We start from the raw sequence: 7373 nt of genomic DNA on the forward strand, positions 1-7373 counted from the left end.
TAATTAGTTGGCTGGCTGATTAGTTGGCTAGCTGGCTGGCTAAATCGATGGATGGATGGATGGATGGATGGATGGATGTATGGATAGATAGATAGATAGATAGTTAGTTAGTTAGTTAGTTAGTTAGTTTGATAGTTGGCTAGCTGGCTGGCTGAATCGATGGATGGATGGATGGATGGATAGATAGATAGATAGATAGTTGGCTGATTAGTTGGCCAGCAGGCAGGCCGAGGCCTGGTTTGACGCCCCCCCCCCCCCGTTTTTTTGGGTTGTATTATTAAAGTGTTGTGTTTGTTTGTATGTGTATGTATGCTGCTCCACCTTTAAAGGCACACACCGCATTCCAGGCCGACGGACCAGGCGCAACCAAGGGGTGACGAAGGCCTCGAACTTCAGTGAGTTTTTGTGTTTGTTTTTTGAATGCCGTTGTTGTAGTAGTAGGGATGTCTGAATATGGTAGCCGGGCCTCTTTTAGTGGTGAGGAAGGAGAGGGAGCTCTCGTTGTTCATGGGTTCGTGTGCTGGAAGAACCCTCCGTCTTCACAGGCACACACACAGTGTCCCAGGCCGACGGTCCAGGCGCAACCAAGGGGTGACGAAAGCCTCAAACTTCAGCGGCTCCCCCTTCTTCTTCTTCTTCTTCAAATGTCGTTGCGTGAGCTAGAGATGTCTGAATATGGTAGCCGTGCCTCTTTAAGCGGTGAGAAAGGAGAGGGAGCTCTCGTTGTTCATGGGTTCGTGTGCTGGAAGAACCCTCCATCTTCACAGGCACACACACAGCATCCCAGGCCCACGGTCAAGGCGCAACCAAGGGGTGACGAAAGCCTCGAACTTCAGCTGCTTTTTTTTTGGGGGGGGGGGGGGGGGGTGGGGGTGGGTTGTGTTTTGGAAGAACCCTCCGTCTTCAGAGGCACACACACAGCGTCCCAGGCCCACGGTCAAGGCGCAACCAAGGGGTGACGAAGGCCTCGAACGTCAGCGGCTACTTTGGAATGGCGTTCTTTGAGTAGAGATGTCGAAATCCCGTTGACTTGCCTGTTTTAACGGTGAAAAATTAGAAGGGGTTCTCGTTGTCCATGGGTTTGCGTGCTGGGAGAATCCCCCGCCTTTACAGTCACCGGCAGTCCCCTTGCCGGAGACACGGCCCAGGGATGACCCGGAGTACCGCTGGATTGGTTATCCTGGGAAGAACACTGTACTACCAGCGGTTCTTGACTGTACCCTGCCAGAGACACGGCCGAGGTCGCATCTGGAGTCCTGCTGGATTGATTGCTCGTCTTCGGAAGAAAAACTGTGCCTCCATCGAGTATCGCCAGTCCCCTGCCGAAGACACGGCCGATGGATGACCGGGAGTCCCGCTGGATTAAATTATACTAGGAAAAACATTGTTCCATCAGCGGTTCTTGGATGTACCCTGCCGGAGACACGGCCGAGGGATGGCCCGGAGTCCCGCTGGATTGACTATGCTAGGAAGAACCCTGTACCATCTGCGGTTCTTGACTGTACCCTGCCAGAGACACGGCCGAGGTTCCATCTGGAGTCCCGCTGGATTGATTGGTCATCTTCGTAAGAAAAACTGTGCCTCCATCGAGTATCGCCAGTCCCCTGCCGGAGAAGCGGCGGAGGACGGACCCGGAGTCCCGCTGGATTAAATTATACTAGGAAAATCATTGTTCCATCAGCGGTTCTTGGATGTACCCTGCCGGAGACACGGCCGAGGGCGGACCCGGAGTCCCGCTGGATTGACTATCCTAGGAAGAACACTGTACCACCAGCGGTTCTTGACTGTACCCTGCCAGACACACACGTCCGAGGTTGCATCTGGAGTCCCGCTGGATTGATTGGTCATCTTCGTAAGAAAAACTGTGCCTCCATCGAGTATCGCCAGTCCCCTGCCGAAGACACGGCCGAGGGATGACCCGGAGTCCCGCTGGATTGAATCATACCAGGAAAAACACTGTTCCATCAGCGGTTCTTGGATGTACCCTGCCGGAGACACGGCCGAGGGATAGCCTGGAGTCTCGCTGGATTGACTATCCTAGGAAGAACCCTGTACCATCAGCGGTTCTTGAGTGATCCCTGCCGGAGACACGGCCGAGGGATGACCCGGAGTCCCGCTGGATTGGTTATCCTAGGAAGAACACTGTTCCATCAGCGGTTATTGGCTGTACACTGCCGGACACGGCCGAGGTTGCATCTGGAGTCCCGCTGGATTGATTGGTCATCTTCGGAAGAAAAACTGTGCCTCCATCGAGTATCGCCAGTCCCCTGCCGGAGACACGGGCGAGGGATGGCCTGAAGTCCCGCTGGATTGGAAATCTAATGGAAGAACATGGTCGTGCACTGTGTCGGTTCTTGGCAGGCCCCTGCCGGAGACACGGCCGAGGGATGACCCGGAGTCCCGCTGGATTTATTATTATTATTATTATTATTATTATTTTGTTGTATATAAACTTGAAGAACATGGTGGTGCACTGTGTCGGTTCTCGGCAGTCCCCTGCCGGAGACACGGGCGAGGGCGGACCCGGAGTCCCGCTGGATTGGCTATCCTGGGAAGAACACTGTACCACCAGCGGTTCTTGACTGTACCCTGCCGGAGACATGGCCGAGGGATGGCCTGAAGTCCCGCTGGATTGGAAATCTAATGGAAGAACATGGTCGTGCACTGTGTCGGTTCTTGGCAGGCCCCTGCCGGAGACACGGCCGAGGGATGACCCGGAGTCCCGCTGGATTTATTATTATTATTATTATTATTATTTTGTTGTATATAAACTTGAAGAACATGGTGGTGCACTGTGTCGGTTCTCGGCAGTCCCTGCCGGAGACACGGGCGAGGGCGGACCCGGAGTCCCGCTGGATTGGCTATCCTGGGAAGAACACTGTACCACCAGCGGTTCTTGACTGTACCCTGCCAGAGACACGGCCGAGGTTGCATCTGGAGTCCCGCTGGATTGATTGGTCATCTTCGGAAGAAAAACTGTGCCTCCATCGATTATCGCCAGTCCCCTGCCGGAGACACGGCCGAGGGATGACCCTGAGTCCCGCTGGATTGGCTTATACTAGGAAGCACACTGTACCACCAGCGATTATCGCCAGTCCCCTGCCGGAGAAGCGTCCGAGGACGGACCCGGAGTCCCGCTTGATTGATTGCTCATCTTCGGAAGGAAAACTGTGCAACCATCGAGTATCGCCAGTCCCCTGCCGGAGACACGGCCGAGGGATGACCCGGAGTCCCGCTGGATTGGCTTATACTAGGAATCACACCGTTCCATCAGCGGTTCTTGGATGTACCCTGCCGGAGACACGGCCGAGGGATGACCCGGAGTCCCGCTGGATTAAATTATACTAGGAAAAACATTGTTCCATCAGCGGTTCTTGGATGTACCCTGCCGGAAACACGGCCGAGGGATGGCCCGGATTCCCGCTGGATTTATTATTATTATTATTATTATTATTATTATTATTATTATTATTATTATTATTATTATTATTATTATTATTATTATCATCATTATTTTGTTTTATATTATTATTATTATTATTATTATTATTATTATTATTATTATTATTATTATTATCATTTTGTTGTATATAAACTTGAAGAACATGGTGGTGCACTGTGTCGGTTCTTGACTGTACCCTGGCGGAGACACGGCCGAGGGATGGCCAGGAGTCCCGCTGGATTGACTATCCTAGGAAGAACCCTGTACAATCAGCGGTTCTTGGATGTACCCTGCCGGAGACACGGCCGAGGGATGGCCTGAAGTCCCGCTGGATTGGAAATCCACTGGAAGAACATGGTCGTGCACTGTGTCGGTTCTTGGCAGTCCCCTGCCGGAGACACGGCCGAGGGATGGCCCGGAGTCCCGCTGGATTGGCTTATACTAGGAAGCACACCGTTCCATCAGCGGTTCTTGGATGTACGCTGCCGGAGACACGGCCGAGGGATGGCCTGAAGTCCCGCTGGATTGGAATCCACTGAAGAACATGGTCGTGCACTGTGTCGGTTCTTGGCAGGCCCCTGCCGGAGACACGGCCGGGGGATGACCCGGAGTCCCGCTGGATTGGCTTATACTAGGAAGCACACCGTTCCATCAGCGGTTCTTGGATGTACCCTGCCGGAGACACGGCCGAGGGATGGCCTGAAGTCCCGCTGGATTGGAAATCCACTGGGAGAACATGGTCGTGCACTGTGTCGGTTCTCGGCGGTCCCCTGCCGGAGACACGGCCGAGGGATGACCCGGAGTCCCGCTGGATTGGCTTATACTAGGAAGCACACCGTTCCATCAGCGGTTCTTGGATGTACGCTGCCGGAGACACGGCCGAGGGATGGCCTGAAGTCCCGCTGGATTGGAAATCCACTGGAAGAACATGGTCGTGCACTGTGTCGGTTCTTGGCGGTCCCCTGCCGGAGACACGGCCGAGGGATGACCCGGAGTCCCGCTGGATTGGCTTATACTAGGAAGCACACCTTTCCATCAGCGGTTCTTGGATGTCCCTGCCGGAGACACGGCCGAGGGATGGTTGAAGTCCCGCTGGATTGGAAATCCACTGGAAGAACATGGTCGTGCACTCTGTCGGTTCTCGGCGGTCCCCTGCCGGAGACACGGCCGAGGGATGGCCCGGAGTCCCGCTGGAAGCCTTGACTTTCAAATTTCAATGACAATTTCCCGTTGACTTGCGTGTTGTAGGGGCGAAAATGGAAGGGGGGTTTCGCGCTCGTGAAGTATATGTAAGGGAGGGGCCTCTCTCGAAGACCCCCGTGCATTGAGCCAACAGCGGTGCCTCGCCGCCCCTTGCCCGAGACACGGGCGAGGTCCGAACTGGCGTCCCGCTGGATTGGTTATCCTCGGTAGAGTACTGGTCCACCATCGATTCTCGGTTGTCCCCTCCGGGAGACCGGGCCGAAGGGGAACCCGAGTCCCGCTGGACTGGTTTACCCTCGAAAGAGTACTGGTCCGCCATCGATTCTCGGTTGTCCTCTGCCCAGAGACACGGCCGAAGGGGGACCAGGAGTCCCGCTGGACGCCTTGACATTCGGGTTTCAAGGAAAATTTCCTATTGACTTGCGTGTTGTAGAGGCGAAAATTGAAGGGGGTTTTCGTGCTCCTGAAGTATATATAAGGGAGGGGTCTCGTTCGAAGTTCCCCGTGCATAGAGCAACCACCGTTTCTCGGTTGTCCCTGCCGGAGACACGGGCGAGGTCGGACCGGGGTCTCGATGGCCTGTTTAACACCGGTCCTCCATCGATTCTCGGCTGTCCCCTGCCAGAGAAAGGGCCGAGGGCTGACTTGGAGTCTCGATGGCTTGGTTATCCCCCAAAGAATACTGGTTCTCCATCGATTCTCGGGCTGTCCCATGCCAGAGACACGGCCGAGGCTGGACTTGGGGTTTTGATGGCTTGGTTGTCCCCCGAAGAATACCGGTTCTCCATCGATTCTCGGCTGTCCATGCCAGAGACACGGCCGAGGGTGGACTTGGAGTCTCGATGGCTTGGTTATCCCCCGAAGAATACCGGTTCTCCATCGATTCTCGGCTGTCCCCTGCCAGAGACACGGCCGAGGGTGGACTTGGAGTCTCGATGGCTTGGTTATCCCCTCAAAGAATACCGGTTCTCCATCGATTCTTGGCTGTCCCATGCCAGAGACAGGGCAGAGGCTGGACTTGGAGTCTCGATGGCTTGGTTGTCCATCGAAGAATACCGGTTCTCCATCGATTCTCGGCTGTCCCATGCCAGAGACACGGCCGAGGCTGGAGTTGGGGGTCTCGATGGCCTGGTTATCCCCCGAAGAATACTGGTCCACCATCGAAACCCGGCTGTCCCTGCCCGAGACACGGACGAGGGTGGACTTGGAGTCTCGATGGCTTGGTTATCCCCCCAAGAATACCGGTTCTCCATCGATTCTTGGCTGTCCCATGCCAGAGACAGGGCCGAGGCTGGACTTGGAGTCTCGATGGCTTGTTGTCCCCCGAAATACCGGTTCTCCATCGATTCTCGGCTGTCCCATGCCAGAGACACGGCCGAGGCTGGACTTGGGGTCTCGATGGCCTGGTTATCCCCCGAAGAATACTGGTCCACCATCGAAACCGCTGTCCCTGCCCGAGACACGGACGAGGGTGGACTTGGAGTCTCGATGGCTTGGTTATCCCCCAAAGAATACCGGTTCTCCATCGATTCTTGGCTGTCCCATGCCAGAGACAGGGCCGAGGCTGGACTTGGAGTCTCGATGGCTTGGTTGTCCCCCGAAGAATACCGTTCTCCTCATCGATTCTCGGCTGTCCCATGCCAGAGACACGGCCGAGGCTGGACTTGGGGTCTCGATGGCCTGGTTATCCCCCGAAGAATACTGGTCCACCATCGAAACCCGGCTGTCCCCTGCCCGAGACACGGACGAGGGCGGACCCGGAGCCCCGCTGAAAGGCGAAACCCCATTGACTTGCGTGGAAGTGCGGGTCGAAATGGGAAAATTTCTTATTGACTCGCGTGTTGTAAGAGGTAAAGATGGAGGGGGTTCTTGCGCTCGTGAAGTCTATGTAGGGTAGTGGACTTTGACGAAAATCCCCGTGCATTCAGCCGCCAGCGGTGACCGGCGTCCCCCGCCAGAGTCACGGCCGTGGACGGACTGGGAGCCCTGTTGAGAGGGGGAGAGCCAGGGGTCTCGACCGTCGCAAGGGCGAGCATTTCCGGGTCCACAGATTCTACAGGCACGTGAATGTAACGGGACTGTGCCAAAAATTAGACGTGACAATTTGTCGTTGAAAGGCATGTTGTGAGGGTGCTTTTTAGAGGGGGTCGAGAGGTCATGAAGTATAGGTGAGGGAGTGGTCTCGAGCAATCGAACCCTCCCCATGAGAAACACACGTAGCACTACGTAATAGGCAATACGGCCTCGCACCGGCTCACAAGAAGACCCCGGTAGCTTGCGGACTTACCGCCGTGACCCCCGGGAGGTCCTTGCGGCCAAGCGAGGCGAAAACAAACCTCACGAGGAAAGGTGTAGGGGAAGCGAGAAGCCCCAGACAGCCGCACAGACACACACTCCGAGCGCGCCCTTTGCGGGCCGCGCCCGGGTCGGTATCCAAAGAGAGGCGTCGAAAAGAAAAGATGAAGAAGGAGCCGATGAAAAAGCAAGGGACATGAACGGGCGCTCGAGCCCCGCCCCTTCTCTGCCGCGGACTGGAGCTGGATGTCTGGGGAACCCCTTGCCTTTCGAAAGACCGTGCAAGCCCCTGAGCTCTTGATTCTGGACTTCTGCGGTGAAGTGGGCCGGGTCCCCGGCCGCCGGACTTATCCCTCTTTCTCGTTCGTGCCCCTTTCTGAATTTTAAAATTTTAGAAAAAGACGGATTTGGGCGGCTCGCGCGAGCCCTGCCC

The sequence above is a fragment of the Strongylocentrotus purpuratus genome, unplaced genomic scaffold (assembly GCF_000002235.5).
Source record: "Strongylocentrotus purpuratus isolate Spur 01 unplaced genomic scaffold, Spur_5.0 spur5_scaffold_12, whole genome shotgun sequence".
In the NCBI taxonomy this organism is placed as follows: Eukaryota; Metazoa; Echinodermata; class Echinoidea; order Camarodonta; family Strongylocentrotidae; genus Strongylocentrotus; species Strongylocentrotus purpuratus.